Here is a 24,281-nt window from a genome sequence, read left to right on the forward strand (position 1 = left end):
CCCCACACAGGCCCTCACCATTTCAGTAGGGCAGTAGGGCAGAGGCCCGTGGGCTGTGGCTCCACACAGGGAGGAGACGAGAGAGGAGCCTGGGTTCTTCTATTCAGAATTAATCCATTCCTTCTGCCTTACCCTGGGCCCTGCACTCTTTTCTCCCTAATGAAGTGTGGTTGAGATTGGGATGGAATACATAAACCATTTGGCATTGCTTGCTATCCTTGACAGGAAATGATCAAATTTCGAACACAAGACACAAGTGGTGCAGTAATTACTGGAAGAGGCGAGGTATCAGATGCCATGAGGCAGAGACAGTTACATGCTTCGTCTACCCCTTTAATTTCACCATCCCCCGTCTTTCTCCACCTCGATCATTGACATATAGATTGCGTATCTCTCATAGGGATTATCAGATTATTCATGTAGTTCATTTTATTTTTGCAATCATGAAACGGGAGCTGGCCTTTGAGTGCGGAAATAGTGATTAAAAGATGGCCGATCAACAAAACAGATAAAAGACTGACCATTCTAATACAGCACTGAGCTGCCATTGTGGCCTTGCACAGGATGACATTTTTCAATGCAAGATTTGTAAAATGTACTGTTCATTCCACGTCTCCCATAATAAGTGGATGTTACTATGACGCTGCATAACTGTGCCAGTATATCAGCCATGCACAGCACAAACAAACACATTATTAACCTCTTTCTAGTCAACAACCCCATTTTTCACCTTGTTCACTGACTGTTCAAAATTATTCCGATAATCATGAGGGATCAGTGAAAGTGTTGATTTAGCAAACTATTCATCCCCTTCCTAAATCTTCACTCCTCCCTGAACACTCACATATACCACTACCTCACATGAGGGGTTTCTCTGAGAAAGCATAAGTCTGTGAAGTAAAGAACCATTTTGTGCATTATTAGTATTCTTGCAAAGCCTTTTGATTGCAAGGGAAACTATGAAAGGGTGCAGATAATAACAGTCCCACTTCAAGCAGTGGGATTTGAGTTACCTCCATATTCCACATCACCATTGTGTGAAATTACTATTTTTAATTGTACTGTAGTTTTAGACAGAAAGGAGGAGACTCACACTTATTTTCGAGTTAAGATAGTGTCAAAGTGCAAGCATCACGTTCTAATTTGTGTGTTTTATTCAAATACAACTTCATGTTTAATGCATGGATTTTGTCACAGAATAGACCCAGAGGAAATATGCATAATGTATGCCACTGATTGCTGCAGGCACAAAACACAAATATCACACAAAAGTTTAGAGGAGAGCAAAAACAAACCGAACAGGAATAAACCACAGAGAAATGTACTGTATAATTAAAATATGGTTTGTGAGGATGAGTTTCTTTTTCTTCTGCCTCTAATCTATGGATGTGTGCTGATATTAATGATACAATACCTCTATTAAAATTGTTAATTTGAAGAACATAGTATTGTTCACTCGTGCCACCTCAGTGGTTTGCCTGAATTGATATCCGTGTTCAAATTCATTTGGAATGGGACTTTTCTCCCATTATATCTCTGTAGCAGTAAGGTCTGTTGTTCGATGTATGGCCTATGGAGTGTAGATTTGATTTTCTTTCAAGAGTACAAAGTGCATTCGTTTAAAACTGAATGAAGCAAGAAAAATGTTTCCTTTTCTGCCCCTTCCTATTCTATTGACTTCTCTCTCTGAAACAAATTGAATAGGTACAGACCAATGAGCAGCCTTTCAAAAGACTCAACTTGACCTTGCAGAGGGGAGCGGTTGCATTGGCTATGGAAGGACCACTTCAAAAAGAGTTTTCCCACACAGAAGAAACGTGCATACATAGCTGATCTATATGTAAAATTAGCTGAAGTGAGTGCAATGAAAAATAAGGGAATTGACTGTATATTTTGATTTCATTAAATTATAATATAAAAGGTATAAAAGGCTATATTATGTTGCATTAATAAGATGTAAATACGCGGTATTACCTTTTTAATGTAATAATATCTATATTTAGCAGGTTTTCATAAAGTCAGGTGTTGGATGTTAAATGCTGTTACTGTTTAATGAGCAGCAATAACACGTGTCTTCATTGAGCGCCAACAATTACTAATGCAAATATGATTTATGTAATTATGCTGTTTTTGCACATATTCATGTTAATTACTATATTGTTGATAAATATCTGAAACTGTGTCATAATGCATGGGTTTGATATGAGAACATTGCCACTGCTAGCAGTGAAGTGAGTATTTGCCTCATAACACCAAATACTCTGGAGTACAATTATTGGTTAGATTGAATAGTATTACTAAATAGGCCAACTGTGATTGGATGAAGACCATGTGATTCATTCCTATCCACAAGCTACGATGAACTGCTTTACGAGGCTGGTCCTCACTGTGGTTCCAACAGGTCATTAGGTCAGCATGTGGTTCAAATCAAATCAAAGTTTATTTGTCACGTGCGCCGAATACAACAGGTGTAGACCTTACAGTGAAATGCTTACTTACAGGCTCTAACCAACAGTGCAAAAAAAAGTATTAGGTGAACAATAAGTAAATAAATAAAAACAACAGTAAAAAGACAGTGAAAAACAGTAGCGAGGCTGTAAAAGTATTGAGGCTACATACAGACACCGGTTAGGTAGGTAGGTTGAGGTAGTATGTACATGTAGATATGGTTAAAGTGACTATGCATATATGATGAACAGAGTAGCAGTAGCGTAAAGAGGGGTTGGCGGGTGGTGGGTGGCAGGACACAATGCAAATAGACCGGTAGTCATTTGATTACCTGTTCAGGAGTCTTATGGCTTGGGGGTAAAAACTGATGAGAAGCCTTTTGTCCTAGACTTGGCACACCAGCACCGCTTGCCATGCGGTAGTAGAGGGAACAGTCTATGACAGGGGTGTCTGGGGTCTTTGACAATTTTTAGGGCCTTCCTCTGACACTGCCTGGTGTAGAGGTCCTGGATGAAGGCCGAGCAATTGCCGTACCAGGCAGTGATGCAACCAGTCAGGATGCTCTCGATGTTGCAGCTGTAGAACCTTTTGAGGATCTCAGGACCCATGCCAAATCTTTTTAGTTTCCTGAGGGGTTATGGTCAGCCTTCCACTGAATGTTAGCCTATTCCCCAAAATCATTACTAGATTCTGCCGAGCTCCTTGGCTGATCTGTGGAGAGCGAGGTCGTGTTCACAGACTTTGATAAGTTCCCCCTGTGCCGTTGTGGTGAGGAGAAGGTCGTAGGTCAGCCTTCCCCATGGACAGACAGTGATGGGTTCTGACCTGAGGTAAAAGCGAGATGCTGGCACTCTACAGACAGGGCAACATACCAAGATCTCTTTCAACCCAGAGTGAGTGTTTGCATCAGTAAGTCTATTCAGGCTGATACAAGAACAAAGACAAGCGATGGAGTGTTCTCACAGCCAATGGGTCAAGCTGCTGCTACTTTTGTCAGGGATGGATGGCATAACTAGGTTGCTTTTTAAGAAACTTGAGATTCAATAATTTAAGAGTGGGGCTGAAATCTAAGACCACGTTTGCCAAGGGGAAGAGATAGTGGAAAAACTGTATTCCCTTGTGAAGACAGACTGTATCAACGGGATACATGTCAAATCATTCTGTCCTATTTGTTAAACCTAAAAATATTTTGCCGCGTAACACATATGTCACTCATATCCCAGCCTTGAAGGACCAATCTATAATAGTTTTCATAATGTGGACAAAAGACTCCATCGACCTTGGCCTACATACATACTCTAAAGAGGAAAGAACTCAGGAAGGGAATACATTTATTCATCAAGACTTACAGACGTAGGATGTTAATTTGAGCCAGTTTGCAACAGCAGGAAAATAATCCTGCCGCAACAGGAAATGTGAATTATTATGTGGATTATAATGAATGGACATTTTTGTGGGGCTTGATACATTTCAAAGTGGAAATTACTATCTTCAGAAGCCTTTTTATACCTCAAATACATTACAAGTTTTACATTTCCTGTATTGCAGGACAGTTCTCTTGCAACAGGAAGATCAAATTAAGATCCTACATCTGTATTTACATAGTGGAAAAAAGTAAGGGCCCTATTAGCAAAGAAAGAGGCCATACAGGAGAGGAGACTCTGATGGTACAGTAATGGTGGAGCCATTATAGTAAGTAAGATCTGCTGAAGTTGCAAAAGCTATTACACAGTTAAGCCACGCATGATGAGAGCTATTCCTACACCACTGTACTGTGCAAACCTCTTTGAGACGACCCACAGTAACCGACAGAGGGATTTGTGAGGCCATGACAACAAAGAGCCCTGACACATTCGGCGAACAAACATAGGCTTTTATTCCTATAGACATGGCCCAACATATGATAAAAGCCTCAGTGTAATAAAGTGAAGGAGAGGGTGGCGTGGGAGACAGACAAAGCTCTGGATGGAGAGATTGGCAGGCAAGGGAGTGAAATCGTTAAACTGCAAAAACCTGGACTTTCCTCTCTGTCTCTGGAGCTGGATTTGATACAGGGATTATCTCTCTCGTCTCTCTCTCACTCCCCCTCTCCCCCCCTCTCTTTCTCTCTTTTCTTCGACCGTGACAGGGACTGTCACCTCGGACAGCTGCAGTGGGCCGATTGCACGGTCACAGAACAAGCATCTCTGCTACACAGATGTTCTCCACTGACAGTATGAAGCGAAAGTAATGCTTTTTCCCCTCTGTCACACCAACCACTTTTCATGATCCTGCTTTAATGTGAATGTAAACGAGACGTGACACCAGTCATAACAGTCTATGATTTTTAGGTCAAAACTATCAACAAAATCACCAAACCCTGTCACAAAATATTCTCTGGTTCAATGTCTATCTTGAGCTAACCGGGTCACTCTGGCTAATGGAAATTGCAATGCATGTCCGGCAGAGATGAAAAACACAAACAACATGTAGAAGCTTCCCAATATACAGTAAGTAACTGACATGAAAATGCAGGGACCCCTAAATGCATGACCTGACTTCAGTTTTGAACCCTTTCAAAAAGTTTTCACTTCCAAGTGTTCACTTGTTACCAGACACCAACGCTGAGTGCCCTTTCCGAGTGGTGACCGTCATAATGACCTTCCGTAATGACACCTTCCGTAATCACACATCGGAGATGTGAAGCCATTTAAGAGGGCAAGCTCATAAACGTAGCAGGCTGCAACATTCAACCCCGTCTCGGACAGGCGTACGGGGGTCAGTGTGATATTTCAATCCGTTTCCCATCAAGTTCACTCTGGCACTATTACCAGTCAGGAGAAACCAGTGCATTCACACCAATGGATTGGATGGCTGCCTCTCTTGCTCTCCTTTTCACACTTCCTCCTCCTATGAGTTATGAGGTCATAGTACAATGGTCTATTTTATTTTGATATGGACCGTAATTGCTCTCTTAGCCGAGGCTTTATGAATTATGAATGAATGTGGTCTAAACATTTTAGTAGTAAGGCATTGCATATCTTTTGAGTGTTTACTTTAATGAAGGGTAGTACAGGAAGTAGTCATACAGGATGGGCTCCTTGACTGCTACCCAATAATAACTTCCACATGAAAAGATTGATCAGAGAGAGATGAATATAGGGGGGAACTATGAAATAACGTCTTTGAGTTCTGCCGTTTACGTTCGCTAGTTATGCCCTTTTGTACGTTCTATTAAGTTTGTCTTCTTGATTGATGCGACTGAAATAACTGTAAAGAACCCAGCAAGAGCTATTTTTCTTTAACGCATATTGGTCTTGTCAGACTTGATAACAATGGTAATATTACTTACTTTTTTTCCATCTACACACAATACCACATTAGGCCTACCTCCTCGGGACATTTCTTACGTGCACAGCTGATATTGATGAAGTGGTGATTATTGTTGTGGGTGACCTTTGTCGCATCCGCAGAGGAAATGTGCATCACCTGCCTGTATTAGTAATGACCTGATGAGGTTTGTGTTATTTATATGCAGCATCCGCACCGCCACCCAGGCTGGCGATGTCTGAGCAAACAGACATATTAGACTTCCTGTGCAATTCAGACACTGGTCTCCACCAGTCTCAAAGAGTTAGAGCCTTGAAATATTTGGGTCCTTTTATCTAACCACATATCACCACTGTCTTCAGTGTCTGTCATAAAATGTATTGGTTTTGATTTGGCATTTTTCTCGTCTTTATATTATCCTTTATGTTTAATCGTATTGCTTTATTATGCTTTTGTCATTTATTTATGATAAGGCCTTTGGGCTGCACCGCTGTATGAATTACACTATTACAATAACATGTATCATGAATGTCAATAGATGAGGGTATAATGTGGGATGTCTTCCCTAAGTGTATGCAGCATATTTCCCCTCTCGTCACTCTTTACCATTCTCTCTTCAGAAGTGCAACACTCGTTACGGCTATTGACATGCTAAGGCAGCCGTTTGAAATATTAATGTGCAATATTTTTTAAAGCAATGTTTCCATCCCCTTACAACCTAATCCCAGAAGACGATGCTACAGAGAGAAAGCAGTGTATTGGGTAGGGAACATAGGCTACGTCCCAAACGGCACCCTATCCCCTACAGGCCTATATTACATAGGGCTCTTGTCAAAAGTAGTGCAGTATGTAGGGACTAGGGGGCCGTTTGGGATGCTGCCATAGAGAAGTGGCACCACATTATGCCTTAGTGCTGCAGGGTGAATAGGTCCTAGCTGTTCAGCAGGGAGCAAATGACTTCAAAGATCTGGCACTTGACAACATGTCAAAAACGGAGAGCCACTTGAATTATCCAATCATGGTGAATGATGCAGATTGTTACGGAAGGTGTGCGTGCAGGAGTGTGCACGTGGCCATGCCTGTAGTGTGTGAGGCCGTGGGTGTGTATATGTGTGCATTTGCGCGTGCATGCGTGTATGTAGACTATGTGTATACATGCTGTGTGCTAGCATTAGACACCAAAACACTGTAATTTATTCTTGTATAGAACCACCTAGGCTTCGGAGTGTTTTCCCCCAGTATTTGCTTGAGGTGCAGTAGCAACATATAAAACAAACTGAGGGTGCCAAGTGGTCTGACCTTTTAAGGTAGGCCGCTTTTCACAAACACTTAACCACCGTATGGGAATCAACGCAGAATCACCACAAGACAGGGGTTGCATTGATTCTTCTTAGAACAAAAGACAATGAAATGTGACCTGTTATCTGCAATTACAAGATGGGGCTCATAAAGGACACAGTAAAGGGTACCGTTCCTGATCCACCACCATTGTTTTGTAGCATCCACGTGGGTGATGCAGCTAGGACGCTAATTTGGGACAAATAAGAAACCTGAACACCCCTCTTGTTTTCAATCATGACGTCATTACAACAAAAACTGTCGTTATGACATCATTGCAACCAGGAACTGTCATGATGACGTCACATCCAACTTTGCCCACTAGGGAAAGTGACCTTCAATCGAGACCCTTGGGAGAGCTGGCGGGTACACAGATGCTGAGGCACATTCACACCTGTAGCAGTGATTTGGTTTAAACAAGCCTAATATTACATGTAATTTAAGGAGCTGTTGATGCGATTGGACAGGAGAGCTGAGAACTAATTTAGTTCCAGACACCTCGGGATGACATGTTTCACCAGTGTTAATGCACTGACTTTGTTTATATGTCATAGTAGAATTGTGTTCATGGGCTTGGCTGTTTAACACACCTCTAAACCGTTGTTACCTCAGACTCCATCTGTTGTGACTAAAACGACATTCCCTATAAAGGTCCAGTGCAGCCATTTTTATCTCAATATCAAATCATTTCTGGGTAACAATTAGGCACCTTACTGTGATTGTTTTCAATTAAAATGGTCAAAAAGAAATACAAATTGCTTAGCAAAGAGCAGTTTCTCAAGCAAGAATTTTACTAGGACTGTCTGAGAGTAGTCTGAGTGGGGAGGGGAAAACTGAAAACTAGCTGTTATTGGCAGAATGGTTTGGAACTCTTTCTTATTGGTCTATTAACTAATTTGATGACAGCAGGCAAGCCAAACTCCATCCCTCCAAAACAGACAAATTTCAGCCGCTCTTTCCAAATAGCTATTACACTAAAGGGTCCTTAATCATCATTTTCACAGCATTATTTCAACCTCATAATGTGGAAATATATATAAATCACATTTTTGACTGCACTGGGCCTTTAAAGTTAAGATACTGTACTGTTAAATAAAGACACAATCTATCCCCCGGGGCCCGCATCCCGCATTCAAAGTCACAGGCTCAATTTTCTTAGCCTAACTTGGTGTGATCGGAAACCAAAAATTCCTACCTCGGATTAACGGAAGCCAATAAGCGAGAGGAAACATGAATAGAGTGTCTAAGCCGTGCTCGGGTGCGCTGAGCTCCTCTTTGATGAGAAAGAGAAGGTGAAAAGTGAGGCGTCAGAGCGAGGGAGCACTCTATTTTTAGGAGGCTTGATGAAACTTCTCATTTCTGTACCAAGGACAGGCGAGAAGAGACAGGTGATTATTTAATGCCTTTAATTAGCCACAGAGACTGACTGTTCTACCTGTTAGCCAATTATCGTCTGAGCACTCTGTACCCAACTCTTAATAACTTACTAACTGAAGCTGTAATATATCACTTCCTGGAAAACATGGAACTGAATATGTTGCTTTATTGCACAGTAAACCGTAGCCAGGGATGGGGAAATGATGCACAGCACATAATGGGTAGTACTGTATGTTGTTTGGTACTAAACTTTTCATTTCAAGTATTCAAGATGTAAGAATTTCTAAGACAACGGTAGGGCTTTATTATGCTATCTGTGCCAACTACCTTGGTGATGGATTAACCTTATAAAAAGGTGTTGTAAAGCACCCTGCCTGCCACATTGTCAAGCCGTCGAAGATCCGTTAGGTGTGATTTTATAGTACCTCAGCTGGAATAGAATCACCTTGCAGCAAATGTCATCATATCATTATCATTCATCAAGATCATGCGCATGATCAAGCCGGTGATTAGCCTGACATGATTCTATATTAGAGTTGCTGTCTTCATCTGAGGTTATATACAGTAGCGTAATTGTAACTGGAGCTATTGGAGATGCTATTCAAAAGAGTGACTGGAGATTTCTGTTCTGCTGTCCTTGCCTGCAAGTGGAGAGACCTTGAGGAGCAATGTTTCAAAGGCTCCTTCTTTCCCCCATTGAAGCCGGGGCACCATTTGTTCAGAGGTTCAAGTTAAGACTGATAGGCGTGAGAGCCAAGGTGAGCAGCCCTTCCCCAGAATAGCACCATGTGGGTGTGTGTGTGTGGCTGTGTTTTCTCTGAGCGTGTGTAAACTCAAGCCCCTCCACCTTAAGAATGGCTGACCAATTCAGCCAATGTCACCCTCAATGCTTTTCTGTTCGTTCCCTCAGTGTGTGTGTGTGTGTGTGTGTGTGTGTGTGTGTGTGTGTGTGTGTGTGTGTGTGTGTGTGTGTGTGTGTGTGTGTGTGTGTGTGTGTGTGTGTGTGTGTGTGTGTGTGTGTGTGTGTGTGTGTGCATGTGAGTGTGTGTGACCCTGACAGCTTATCAAAGCCAGGCTTCAAAACCTTTCTTCAGTGATAATTTGTAGGTCAGTGCCACTGACCATTCCGAATGCACAGCCTATGACAAGCTATGCCAGAGCAGGCCATGAATTAACAACACCTTTCATTCTCTTTCTCTCACTCGTGTCAGCCTCATTCACATGTCAGCACAGCTACGTAGGCATAGGGGTGGAGTGGGTGGCTGGGGCCAACCAGGCATTGATTTAGATTAGCGAGGGAGGCTCCTCGAAGTCCAGAAGGGGATCAGGGTGTGTTCAAATGGAACAGGCAGGCCTTATTTTAATGGGGGGGGGGGGGGGGGTGAAGGAGAGAGGAGGGGGTGACAAAAAAAATATTTAATTACACAGAGAGTGATTGAGCGGATTAAAATGAAATGGTACACTTTTTTCTTCCTTCTCTCCCTCTCCTCTCTCCCTCTCCCTCTCCCTCTCCCTCTCTCCTCCCCTCCTCTACCCCTCCCTCGCCTCTCTCTCCTCACGCTCCCCTCGCTCTCCCTTTTTTTTTCTTCCTTCTCTCCCTCTCCCTCTCCCTCTCCTCTCTCCCTCCCCTCCCTCCCCCTCCCTCTCCTCCCTCCCCCCTCATCTCGCCTCTCTCCCTCACTCTCCCCCTCCCTCTCCTCTCTCCCCCTCTCCCTCCCTCCCTCCCTCCCTCTTCCCCTCCTCTCCCTCCCTCTCCTCTCCCTCCCTCTCCTTCCTCACTCTCCTCCCTCCCTCTCCTCTCTCCCTCTCCCTCTCTCCCTCACTCCCCTCTCTCCCTCACTCACTCACCCCCTCCCTCTCCTCTCTCCCCCCTTCCTCTCCTTTCCTTCCCTCCCTCCCTCCCTCTCCTCTCTCCCTCCCCTTCCTCCATCTCACTTCTCTCTCCCTCTCCTTCCTCACTCTCCTCTCTCCCCCTCCCCTCCTCTCTCCTTTCCCTCCCTCTCCTTCCTCACTCCCTCTCCTCTCCTCTCCCTCCCTCTCCTTCCTCACTCTCCTCCCTCCCTCTCCTCTCACCCTCTCCCTCCCTCCCTCACCTCTCTCCCAATCCTCTCCTTTCCTTCCCTCCCTCTCCTCTCTCCCTCCCCTCATCTCGCTTCTCTCTCCCTCTCCTTCCTCACTCTCCTCTCTCCCCCCTCCCCTCCTCTCTTCTTCCTCACTCTCCCCCTCCCTCTCCTCTCTCCCCCTGCCCTCCATCTCCTCTCTCCCTCCCCCCTCTCTCCCCATCTCACCCTCTCCTCCCCCTCCCTCTCTCCCTCTCCCGCCTTCCCTCCCTCTTCCATTTACATCCAGGAACAACGAAGCAGAAGTTATTTGAGCTTGTGCTCTCGCGGGGGTTATAATCCGGCCTAAGTGACAGGCTAATTTGTGGTATTAGATTACTTTCATCAGCGCGTTTCGTTGGGGCCTCCTTTGAACGCAAAGGGGCATAAACGGCCGCTCTGCTTGGATGGCCACGGTGACTCGTGTGCTGTTCATGAAGACTGTCAAGGGGGGTATCACAACACCGTGGTGGCTCAGAGGAGTCACACACACCTGCCCATTGCCTTGTTCCAACTCCTTGATGACTCACTATGAAAACATGTGTACATGGATTCTACACAGATGATGTGGCATGTTATAATTTTGTCCTTTTAGCAGGTGTCTGGCATTGCATTGCAGTACTATGCAAGTGGCTCCCAAAGGTTATGTTGCCATAGACATTGACAGAAGACTCTTACAGAGCTTGAATGTAACATTAAGGGATCATTAAGTAGACCACTTGGACAAGCATCCGTTCACAGTCCACACCAGCTGTCTAAAACCTTTATGAAAATGGTCCAGAAATGAAAAATGACCTGCCTAGCTAGTCATCTCAAATGAGGATCCACCAGAACAAGGTGTCACTCATTATCAAACTGTAGGAGACCACACACACACAAACAGAAAGAGAGAGAGTGAGAGAGACAGAGACAGAAAGAGAGAGACAGAGAGAGACAGAGACAGAAAGAGAGAGACAGAGAGAGCCTTAGAGAGAGACAAACAGAGACACGGAGAGACACAGAGAGAGAGAGAGAGAGACAGAGAGAGAGAGAGACAGCGAGAGAGAGAGACAGAGAGAAGCAAAAACACATGCAAACATTTCTTAAAGTCACAATGGGAAATGCGTCTAAGTCAAGTTATTGCAGGAGACCATTCAGAATGTCAGAGACCAGAACAAGTAATTAAAGGCAATAGAAAAAAATGAGGATTAGTTGGAATTAATCCGCAACTTTCTCATTTTCTGGGCTGAAAACGCTGAAATGGAACGATATGGAAATGTAGCCGAGCATGGCAGAACTAATGGGGCTGCAGCTTCTCCCTGAAATGAGAAGTAGCTAATGGATGGCCAGGCCTGGATAAGATGGCTGAGCGAGATTGCATGTGGATTTAAATGATTAGGAACATGGTGGCCGGGGCTCTCTTTGTGCAGAGAAAAGTAAAATGTGACAATGAATGCTAAAATATGAAATCCGCCATTTAAGAAATACATTTTATTTTCTCTTATTCAAAATACAGGCCATGTGACCCAGAGACACAATCCATATCCACCATTCTGGAAATGCATGTACTTTAAATGTATTATTTATCAAGGGGGGGGGGGGGTGATAATGGACATTTGTGTGGCGTGTAACAGTGAGCGTCTGCAAACAATTCCTTGCACCATTAAATACATTAATCGACATGGTACTTAGATGTTAACAGGTTGTAGTTTGTATATTTTTTTTTTTACTCAGCCAGCTGTAGATTCTATTGTGTGCACAGTATTTAAGACTCACACACAGCTTGTTGAAAGCAGAAGCAGCTTACTCTAGTCTGAGTCGACATCAGAGACAAAGACTAACAATAACCTCAGTAGGTGGGTGGTTGGGTGGGTAGAAAGACAAGATGGGGAATGTGATGGGCTCTGACACTCAAATGGAGAGCTGATCGCTGATGGCTGTGGATCAGAACAGGCTCCACCCTCATTACAACCAGGAATAGGAAATGGAAGCAGCGCTCGCTCTGTCGGGAGGGACTGGAGCATGCAGCCTGACTACTTCGCTGTTCCGTACAGCTGCGACCAAGTTGGACAGGTGCGGGCCGATAATTGGTTGCCGTGTCGAAGGGAAGCACGCCGAGCCTGTCTCCAGGAGCTCATTACTATCACTCAGAACACGTCCAACCCCCCCCCCCCCCCCCCCCCCAAACTGGACCAAAGACCAAACCTCCAAATGGCTAAACTTATTTCTGTGTGGGACATCACTTATTAATTCTTGTGAGGTGCCACTGTTTAAGGAGAGCATAAAATACAGAGCAGCGGCAGCCATCTTTGATGGGTGAGCAATGACCAGGCTGTTTGTCTATTTGTGGCCTGTTTCTAGAATGTTCTAATAGGACTAATTTAAAACATCATTTACAGTAAATGAACCTGAAAGTGACTAAGACATGCTGTTTGGAGCATATATGTCCTACAGGTTCCACCACCTTATAGTGCCATTGTTCCCTGAACCATTCTAGACCAGTGGTCACCAACCGGTCCATCTTCAAAGCATTTCTAGTCGATCACCAAACCAACGATAAAGCCAACGATAAAGCCTTACGCTCCTATTGTATTTTCTTCGTCTTGCACTGTTGGTGCACTTGATTCAGAATCCCTGCTGTGCATTGGTCTGAAAGGACAAACTCCACCTACCCGGCGGACCAGGAGAGCTGTGGCTAAATCAAATGCACCTACTGTGCTGGCCAATCGGATAGCTCAAATCCCCGTGCCTACCTACAGTTTCCACGACCCCACAGCAAACTTTGATACAAGCCTACGTGAGATTTCATAATTTTTAAAACCATGACCAGAGAGAGACTGTCAAAGAATACAGCAGTTCAGATGTTTTTATGAGGGAGTTCATGTTAAAAATTGTATTCAGCACTGTCAACACTGTTTTTAGTCAACACATTAACAAAACATAAAACGCTCTTTTCCCTACTTCCACTCGTGTTGCAGCTGCAATGAATGAGTATCCAAGTGTATAGATAGCCCTGCGTTTTTATTATCAGCAGTTCGTAATGTCTATTTTAATATAAAGGAATATTTAACTTTATCTGGTCATAGGAACAACATGAATTTGTGCATGAGGCAGAAATAATGCAGTGCGACTCGAGTTTCGCCATCAGGTGGAAGGCGGTGTCCCCTCTCTCTGGTCAGTCTCACCGGAGGAAAGGAGAGAGCACGGACTGCGAGAGGTAGACCATCTACTGCTCTCTCCCTCCCTCCTCTAATCATTTGCAGATACCATCAGTCCGGTAAAATAAAATAAAACATTATCAGCAAATTACTTGAATTTATGCTCAGCTGTACCTTGCAATTGATACGACAACTGATCTAGGCCTATTTTGTTATCAAAGCTTGAGTTTTTAAATATAATATGGTCTGAGATTAACAATATTGGCATGCCAAGCATAGCCAATTTACTATGATAATGTATTAAAACTATTGCACAACCCACTGGGCACACACTGGTTGAATCAACATTGTTTCCACGTAATTTCAATGAAATTACGTTGAACCAACGTGGAACAGATGTTGAATTGACGTCTGTGCCCAGTGGTAAACCTCATTCCTACAGAACTGTTTGTATTACGTTAATGTTGCAATGTCTACTTGAGCGGTAGATCTCGGCTTGCTTTTTGACAGAGAAAGTGATCTTGACTTGACAAGAACACAAAGTTGGACACTTCTGAGAAAAAATGTTGCGCCTTACGCCTACATTCAGGGAATGTCTTGAGACCCCAAAATGATTGTCTGGTTTGTAAGGCATACAGAAGTTGATGTGTTGTTGGAACTGGCAGTCACTCTCCAAAGCCACCGTGGACACAAAGCCATGACTGGGGGGCATCATTAGGATACAAAACTCAAGCCTGTGTAGGAACTGTTGTCTGAGAGCACTCTGTGGTAGCCTACATAGTCAGAGGGCTGTGAGGGACAGGCTGAAGAATTACAAGAGAAAAATCGAAGTATATCACATTTCCATGATGAACAATTGGGCCCGGATAAACACTGTGATGTACTGTATGATCCAAACCAAATTGCCCCTTTTTACCAAATGCATGCTGGATAGGGGTGCAGGGTACAATTGTCCTGACAGCTTATGAATGTATAGCCTATAGCCCACAATATTAAGATTCAAATTAAAAAAATCTATCTGCCATAATATCAAACAATAGGTTAAAAAATAAGCCTATTTCTTTTGAGAAGGACTCCTGATGAATTGTTTTCCTTTTCTGAATAAGAATGCTAGAACACACTATTTCCCCTTGTGTTATCTCAACACACACACACACACACACACACACACACACACAGAGAGAACAAAAAAATGCATCGCTGAGCAGATGCTGCTGAGTATGTGTCTGATCTTGCGCCTTTAAGTAAAGTCTGGTGAGAAAAACTAACACCTCAGAAAACTGCTGCAAATTGGTGGAGTGTGGCACTGTCTGGGTAGTTCTATAACAGCATGGTCTAGGAAATACATATGAGCATAGAGGACTGACATATGAGCATAATATAATATTGATGAACCTAATTGGTGACTGAATCAGCCTTCGGAAGAAAATACAATCAGGCTACACTGCAATAAAGTCCTTCACACACTGTATACTGCAACGACCCCATAATAGGCCTACATTTTTCACAACCTTTAATAAACAGCAACCCACCTTTTTTGCCACCCTTTTGCACCTTATTGATAGGATTATGGATTTGCTGTTTAAAAAGCAGACTGATAGTGAGGGGAAAAGCCTGATGCATGGACAGAAGGTGAAGCCCTGTCCTTGACAACTACTGAGATTGAACGACCATCCAATATAGAGTTATCTGCTATAGGCACACATTGAGTTGACTTTGTCATTAACTGCAGATAAGTAGCTTGCAACAACACTTGACACGTGATGGGACACACTTGAAACAGATTTGCATCAGTTTGTCTGATTTAGCTCACTGTGGTTGACAAGAAATCCAATTAGGCTAACACTCAATTATCAACTACAGTCTTAGAAGAAAAGGTGCTATCTAGAACCTAAAAGCTTTGTTTGGCTGTTCCCTTACGAGAACCCTTTCAAGAATATTTTCTGGTTCCAGATAGAAGCCTTTTGGGTTCCATGTATATACAACAATTCCCAGAAGGTTCTACATGGAACACAAAAGGGTTATCCTATGGGGGCAGCCAAAGAACCCTTTTGGAACCCATTTTTCTAAGAGTGTACAGCAGGGTTCCCCAATTGGCACCTGTGGGGGATTTTATTTGCCTCCCCAAGTTTTTGGGGGGGTAAAAAAAGATAAAAAATAAAAAAGACTAAAAACAACAGGAAATCAGCTCCAAGTGATTTTTATTCAGGAAATCTATTCCAAGTATTCCCGTGCATAATAGAAAGACACGTGATAGTATACACGTAAGCAAGGTCTGAAATGATTATATTTTAGTCAAACATATCTGTTTGGGCTTCTTGAGGTCAATTTGCAGTCTACAAATTATTTGTAACTCTGTTCCGGCCCCCCGACCATCCGCTCAAGAAAATAAATCTGCCCACAACTGAATCTAGTTGATGATCCCTGGTGTGTACAGTATGTGGTATTGCCCAACATCCTGTGTGACCCTTTTGGGGCTGACAATGTACAGATAAAGCATGCATCATGTTAAGATAATGATATTTACAGGCAGTGAGCAAGGTATACTATACAAATCCCTCTGACTGAAGAAAAAGCAGAGCCAAACAGGTGGAGGCTGGTGTGTTTGTGGGATAACAGAAAACAGACATGCATAGCGAGTGAGGCATGTTAAAGCAACAGCATGGCACCAATAAACTCCAGCGTATGGCTTGTGCGCAGCAGGTAGTGATGAATGTAATTGGTGCAATATCAGCTGAAGCTATCACTCTGGTTTCCTGCATGAACCGCCTTCTCTTGATTAATGAGTGACAAACTTCTTCATAGCTAAATGATTCATGTGACCTAGACTAGAGTCCCTGCCTGCAACCATAACAACCAACAAGAGCTTGGAGTCTACTGGCTTGTGCCATTGGCTTAGCAACAAGAAGCCTTGTTTTTATGCATTCACGGCATGTTACTGTACGTGCATACTGGTGTGATTGGATTTCTTTCTCTTCCCCTCAAGTCTGCCGTATTCTGACATTCAGGAAGTGTGCCTGGGTTGACAGGGTACTACAGGGCCAAAGACGTGGCTTTGAACTCCTCAGAGTTTCTTCTACCACCTCCGCCACCTCTCTCACTTTCTCTCTCTCGTTCCCTCCCTCTTCCTCTCTCTCTCCTGTGGAATCATTTCTGGTACAGTCACCCCGGTAGAATGCAAATGAGAGCGTGAGTGAAGCGTCCGTGCTAGTGTGGGCCCCGCCGTGGTCCCAGATCTCGTTAGGACCCGGGTTGACATTTACCCAGGGAGTGTGTTGATTCGCCATGTGTTGCACAGAAATGTGAACACAGAAAAAGCTTTTGATAGACTAGAATGGTCATATCTTTGGATGCACTTGGTGTCACGTCCTGGCCAGTATAAGGGTGAATTGTTATTGTAGTTTGGTCAGGACGTGGCAGAGGGTATTCGTTTTATGTGGTTCGGGGTGGTGTGTTTGTTGAAGGGGCATTTGATTGAAGTATTCCGGGGGTTTTTGGGCACTGTTTGATTTTCATGTATTCTATGTTTAGTCTAGTGTGTCTATTTCTATGTTTGGTTAATTGGGGTTGGGACTCTCAGTTGAAGGCAGGTGTTGTCTATTTGCCTTTGATTGAGAGTCCCATATATTAGGGTGTGTTTGTGTTTGTCATTTGTGGGAGATTGTTCTGTGTTAAGCCTTGTGCCTTGCCAGACTGTTTTGTTGATCGTTAGTTATTTTGTTATTTTGGTGTTCATTTTGAATTTATTAAACTTCAAGATGAGCATACACATACCTGCTGCGTTTTGGTCTCATCACGACGACAACTGTGACAGAATCTCCCACCACCAAAGGACCAAGCAGCAGAGGAAGGAGCAAAGGGATTTCGAGTTGGACTGGCGAGAGAAATGGACCTGGGAGGAAGTTCTGGACGGGGCTGGACCTTGGCATCAGGCTGGGGAGTACCGTCGCCCACGGGAGGAAATTGAGGCAGCCAAGGCAGAGAGGCGGAGGTACGAGGCCTTGGAAGCGCTGAGGGAGAAGCACGAGAGGCACCCCCAATAAAAAAATTTGGGGGGGGCACACAGGTAGTTTGGCTAGGCCAAGGAAGAGCCGGAAGCCAGCTACCCGTGGTTATATGGAGGAGCGTATGAGGTGGAGGGCGCCATGTTTCGCTGAAGAGCGCACTCTCACCCATACGCACGCACAGTCCGGTGCGCGTTATTCCAGCCCCTCGCAGGTGCCGTGCTAGAGTGGGCATCCAGCCTGGTAGGAGGATGCCTGCGCAGCGCATCTGGTCGCCAGTACGCCTCCGAGGACCAGGCTACCCAACTCCCGCTCTACGCACGGCTACCATCAGGCCCCTGCACAGCCCAGTCCGCCCTGTACAAGCACCCCGCTCGTACAGGGCTACTAGTTCCATCCAGCCAGGACGGGTTGTGCAGGAGGTAAGATCAAGACCGTCTGTGCGCCTCCATAGCCCGGTGTTTCCAGTTCCTGTCTCTCGTGCGGCCCCGGAAGTGCGTCAGCCCAGTCCGACTCGTCCTGTTCCCGCTCCCCGCACTAGCCTGGAGGTACGTGTTCCCAGTCTGGTACGTCCAGTACCAGCACCACGCACCAGGCTTCAAGTGCGTCATCCCAGTCCGACGTTGCCAGGGCCGCCCGTCAGTCAAGAGTCGCCAGAGCCGCCCGTCAGTCAAGAGTCGCCAGAGCCGCCCGTCAGTCAAGAGTCGCCAGAGCCGCCCGTCAGTCAGGAGTCGCCAGAGCCGCCCGTCAGTCAGGAGTCGCCAGAACCGCCCGTCAGTCAGGAGTCGCCAGAGCCGCCCGTCAGTCAGGAGTCGCCAGAGCCGCCCGTCAGTCAGGAGTCACCAGAGCCGCCCGCCAGTCAGGAGTCGCAAGAGCCGCCCGTCAGTCAGGAGTCGCCAGAGCCGGCCAGACTGCCCGGAGATGCCAGAGCCGGCCAGACTGCCCGGAGATGCCAGAGTGGCCAGACTGCCCGGAGATGCCAGAGTGGCCAGACTGCCCGGAGCTGCCAGAGAGGCCAGACTGCCCGGAGCTGCCAGAGTGGCCAGACTGCCCGGAGCTGCCAGAGTGGCCAGACTGCCCGGAGCTGCCAGAGTGGCCAGACTGCCCGGAGCTGCCAGAGTGGCCAGACTGCCCGGAGCTGCCAGAGTGGCCCATCGGCCCAGAGTCTAGCAACAACCTTGAACTGATTAAGCCAGACAATTCAGAACTTAAAGAGATTAACTGTTTAATTGCTGAGTTTGCATACAGGGTGGAGAGGTGGAGGTCTGCCCATGATCCGGAGCAGGGGGAGTCTGCCTACGGTCCGAGGCTGATCGGGTCGGTCGGCACTATGGAGGACAATAGGCCGGAGCCTGAACCACCACCTGCATAGGTGGGTTGGGGAGGGGGGGTGTAGCACAAGTGCCGTCGGTGACGGCAGCCACCCTCCCTTCCCTCCCTTTAGTTTAGGGGGAATTTTTTGGTTGTTGTTTGGGGTTTTTGTTATTCTTGAGGTGCTTCCGGGGTTAGCACCTTTGGGGGGGGGTACTGTCACGTCCTGGCCAGTATAAGGGTGAATTGTCATTGTAGTTTGGTCAGGACGTGGCAGAGCGTATTCGTTTTATGTGGTTCAGGGTGGTGTGTTTGTTGAAGGGGCATTTGATTTAAGTATTCCGGGGGTTTTTGGGCACTGTTTGATTTTCATGTATTCTATGTTTAGTCTAGTGTGTCTATTTCTATGTTTGGTTAATTGGGGTTGGGACTCTCAGTTGAAGGCAGGTGTTGTCTATTTGCCTTTGACTGAGAGTCCCATATATTAGGGTGTGTTTGTGTTTGTCATTTGTGGGAGATTGTTCTGTGTTTAGCCTTGTGCCTTGCCAGACTGTTTTGTTGATCGTTAGTTCTTTTGTTATTTTGGTGTTAATTTTGAATTTATTAAACTTCAAGATGAGCATACACATACCTGCTGCGTTTTGGTCACATCACTACGACAACTGTGACACTTGGCTTCAATTTCATTAAAATATTATATGCCAATCCCTCAGCCATAGTATTAAACAGGCAATACCTGCTCTGTTCCATTCAGAATAACTAGAAGTAGCAGGCAAAGTGATCCCATCTCACCTCTGCTATTTTTATTGTCTATGGAGCCCTGGCCCAGGCAATTCGACAATCAAAATAAATTACACTAATCTCTCAATTTTACAGATCCGGTCATCTCATTATACGCAGACAATATCTTACTTAGACAATGTCTCTCAAACCCTCCCAAAGACTTTGAAGATCATAGACAAATTCAGGTCCATCTCAAGTTATGAAATACATCTAACCAAATCTGCCCTGCTGCCTCTCAAGACCATGATGAAGTACCCCATCTCTACTTATGGAATCCCAAATGTTTTCCATTCAAAATATTTGTGAATAGATATATTTCCTCCCTTAAATACAATCATTGCCAGAACCATTAACAGAAAGATCAAATAATTTCAACCCAACCTCAGTAGATGGACTAATATCCCAGTTGCTTTAACAGGCAGAATATCTATTGACTGAATTTCTGTAGTTTGCTTCCCTTGTCTCCCCCTTCTGGCTATTGGGATAAAATCCATAGTGCGGATTAAAAATATTAATTGCAAGGTAAGCAATCCTGGATAAAATTAACAAACTTAGAAAGAGGGAGGACTATCTGTACCAAACCATGCACTAGCATTTCGTCCCATCCTAAATTGGTTTAGACATCATTCTTCCGCCCCCTGGATGATTATAGAGAGAAATATGGTGTCTTCTATTGACCTGGAAGAGGTGGTTTTCACTGAAATATTCCTTAAACAATATAAACTATGCTTTGCTCCTATTATTGCTCACATAATTTCTATTTGGTGCAAAATGTAAAAAACGATGTAACTCAGAATCAAAATGGCATACCTGTACTCCCATATTTCACAATAATGCCTTGCGATCCCTAAGGGTGGCATTTTGCATCCCCCACAATGGTCCAATTGTGGAATGCGTACCCTTGCTGATATCATGGATAGTAATGGTTTGAGAACATTCCAAGATTTGAAAGACTCGTAAACATTACAAGTTAAAAATGTTTTTTCTATATTATCAACTTTGGTCAGCTATGCTGGCCTATGGAGTCCCTTGGGAAACTCAACTACAGAATCATCCAATGATGGATTTTTTAAATGAATTATCTGGGCTCCCGAAAGGACTGATCTCTATAATACATAAACAACTTTTGGAAAGCTCATATTCTGAGCTAGCCATTAAAAAAGTATGATCTACAGATCTAAATGAATCCTAACGACTCTTTAACTGAAAAGGAATATGGAAAAATACTACCTTGGCATCACGTAATCCCAACCATCAATTTATACAAGTTTGTTCACAGACTGTATATAACAAAAAGGAAATGTTTTACAAGGAAATTGGCCCCATTTCCCAACTGTTCATTGTGTCCCCTAAATCAGGTAGGCACTTTGCTTCATATGATGTTCCCTGCAGTTAAATGCTTCTGGTCCAAAGTTTAAAAAATCATTTTGAAGCGCATGAATGTAAATATTCAATGCGTTGCATCTACTATGTTACTTGTCGATGATAGCTCCTTGAATCTCTCAATCAATCAGAGAAGATTACTGTTGACAGTTAGCATGGCCGCAAAACAAATGTTGCCTCTTACATGGCAATGACCCCACTCTCTCCCAATTCGCCAGTGGATAAAGTTACTATTAAAAGTTAGAACATTAGAATTATCGACAGCGAGAAAGAATAGTGCTAGTAAATGAACAATTGAGGCCTGGACAAATATACTTGACTCCGGGAAGTATAATCTCAGCTAAAGCCTAGCACATACAACTAAACAATCCATAAAGCCCAACACATACATGCAATCAATGTACATGCAAACACTATACATATAAAAGTATGTGGACACCCCTTCAAATGAGTGGATTCGGCTATTTCAGCCACACCCGTTGCTGACAGGTGTATACAATCAAGCACACAGACATGTGATCTCCATAGTCAAACATTGGCAGTAGAATGGTCTTACTGAAGAGCTCAGTGACTTTCAATATGGCACCGTCATAGGATGCAACCTTTCCAACAAGTTAGTTCATCAATTTTCTGCTCTACTAGAGCTGCCGTGCTGTTATTGTGAAGTGTAAATGTCTAGGAGCAACCGCTCAGCCATGAAGTGGTAGGCCACACAAGCTAATAGAATGGGACCGCCGAGTGCCCAAACGCATTGCGCGTAAAATTTTTTTGTCTGTCCTTGGTTGCAACAGTCACTACCGAGTTCCAAACTACCTGTGGAAGCAACGTCAGCACAAGAACTGTTCGTTGGGAGCTTCATGAAAGGCAAAGATCAACATGCGCAATACAAAGCGTTGGCTGGAGTGGTGTAAAGTTCGCCGCCATTGGACTCTGGAGCAGTGGAAATTCTCTGGAGTGAGGAATCACGGTTCACCACGGACAAATCTGGGTTTGGCAGATGCCAGGAGAAGGCTACCTGACCGAATGCATAGCGCCAACTGTAAAGTTTGGTGGAGGAGGAATAATGGTCTGGGTCTGTTTTTCATGGTTCGGGCTAGGACCCGTGAAGGGATATCTTAACACTACAGTATACAATGACATTCTAAACAATTCTGTGCTTCCAACTTTGTGGCAACAGTTTGGAGGAGGCCCTCTCCTGTTTCAGCATGACAATGCCCCCATGCACAAAGCGAGGTCCATACAGAAATGGTTTGTTGAGATTGGTGTGGAAGAACTTGACTGGCCTGCACAGAGCCCTGACCTCAACCCCATCGAACACCTTTGGGATGAATTGGAATGTTGACTGCGAGCCAGGCCTAATCGTCCAACATCAGTGCCTAACCTCAGTAATGCTCTTGTGGCTGAATGGAAGCAAGTCCCCGGAGCAATGTTCCAACATGTTGTGGAAAGCCTTCCCAGATGAGTGGAGAATGTTTTAGCACCAAAGGGAGGACCAACTCCATATTAATGCCCATGATTTTGGAATGAGATGTTCGACGAGGAGGTGTCCACACACTTTTGCTCATGTAGTATATACAGTGCCTTTGGAAAGTATTCAGACCCCTTTACTTTTTCTACACTTTGTTACGTTACAGCTTTAATCTAAAATGGATTAAATAAAACAAAATCCTCAGCAATCTACACACAATACCCCATAATGACAATGCGAAAACAGGATTTTATACATTTTGCTAATTTATTACAAACAAAAAACAGAAATACCTTACTTACATAAGGTATTCAGATCCTTTGCTATGAGACACGAAATTGAGCTCAGGAACATCCTGTTTTCATGGATCATCCTTGATATGTTTCTACAACTTGATTGAAGTCCACCTGTGGTAAATTCAATTGATTGGACATGATTTGGAAAGGCACACATCTGTCTATATAAGGGCCCACTGTTGACAGTGCATTTCAGAGCAAAAACAAAGCCATGAGGTCAAAAGAATTGTCCGTAGAGTTCCGAGACAGGATTTTGTCGAGGCACAGATCTGGGGAATGGTACCACAACATTTCTGCAGCCTTGAAGGTCCCCAAGAACACAGTGACCTCCATCATTCTTAAATGTAAGGAGTTTGGAACCACCAAGACTCTTCCTAGCTTCATGAGGTAGTCACCTGGAATGAATTTCAATTAACAGGTGTGCCTTTTTAAAAGTTAAGTTGTGAAATTTCTTTCCATCTTAATGCGTTTGAGCCAATCAGTTGTGTTGTGACAAGGTAGGGGTGGTATACAGAAGATATCCCTATTTGATAAAAGACCGAGTTCATATTATGGCAAGAACAGCTGAAATAGGCAAAGAGAAACGACAGTCCATCATTACTTTAAGACATGAAGGTCAGTCAATTCGGAAAATTTCAAGAACTTTGAACGTTTCTTCAAGTGCAGTCGCAAAAAACATCAAGCACTGTGATAAAACAGGCTCTCATGATGACCGTCATAGGAAAGGAAGACCCAGAGTTACTTCTGCTGCAGAGGATAAGTTCATTAGAGTTAACTGCACCTCAGATTGCAGCCCAAATAAATACTTCACAGAGTTCAAGTAACAGACACATCTCAACATCAACTGTTCAGAGGACACTGCGTGAACCAGGCCTTCATGGTCGAATTTCTGCAAAGAAATCACAACTAAAGGACACCAATAAAAAGAAGAGACTTGCTTGGACCAAGAAACACAAGCAATGGACATAAGACCGGTGGAAATCTGTCCTTTGGTCTGATGAGTCCAAATTTGAGATTTTTGGTTCCAACAACCATGTCTTTGAGAGACGCAGAGTAGGTGAACGGATGACCTCTGCATGTGTGATTCCCACCGTGAAGCATGGAGGAGGAGGTGTAATGGTGTGGAGGTGCTTTGCTGGTGACACTGTCAGTGATTTATTTAGAATTCAAGGCACACTTAACCAGCTTGACTACCACAGCATTCTGCAGCGATACACCATCCCATCTGGTTTGCGCTTAGTGGGACTATCATTTGTTTTTCTACAGGACAATGACCCAAAACACACCTCTATTCTGTGTAAGGGCTATTTGACCAAGGAGAGTGATGG

General features: G+C 44.3%; 1 protein-coding gene across 1 annotated transcript in view; it reads right to left on the reverse strand.

Annotated features, from left to right (window-relative positions):
* Positions 1-24,281, reverse strand: part of LOC106609476 (chemokine-like protein TAFA-2) — a 57,365-nt gene that overhangs the window by 15,614 nt on the left and 17,470 nt on the right. The window lies entirely within an intron of this gene.

The sequence above is a fragment of the Salmo salar genome, chromosome 07 (assembly GCF_965601325.2).
Source record: "Salmo salar chromosome 07, fSalSal1, whole genome shotgun sequence".
NCBI classification, from domain to species: Eukaryota; Metazoa; Chordata; class Actinopteri; order Salmoniformes; family Salmonidae; genus Salmo; species Salmo salar.